Consider the following 312-nt stretch of genomic DNA (forward strand, 5'->3'; position numbering starts at 1 on the left):
AGGAGGTCCGAGGCGCCGGGACCAGGCCCGCCCGGGCCACTAGCCCTCGGCGCGCACCCTCCAGGCGGAGGACAGAGAAGCGGAGATTTGGGGGGTTTGTAGGTCCTGCCCAGGTGGCTAAACCAAGAGTTTCCAAACGCTGCCGCACGTTGCTGTGGAGACTAGGCATTTTTCTACTTTAGCTCCAGGTGATTTCACTGAACAGCAAAGTTTGGAAACCACTAGGCTAGAGAGAACTGCGTCACCTGAGGAAGTTCAAGGTCGCCACTGTGGCAGGGGCAGCCAGGGTCTTGGATTTCTTTAATTCCGCTC

This window comes from Marmota marmota, unplaced genomic scaffold, assembly GCF_001458135.2.
Source record: "Marmota marmota marmota unplaced genomic scaffold, marMar, whole genome shotgun sequence".
NCBI classification, from domain to species: Eukaryota; Metazoa; Chordata; class Mammalia; order Rodentia; family Sciuridae; genus Marmota; species Marmota marmota.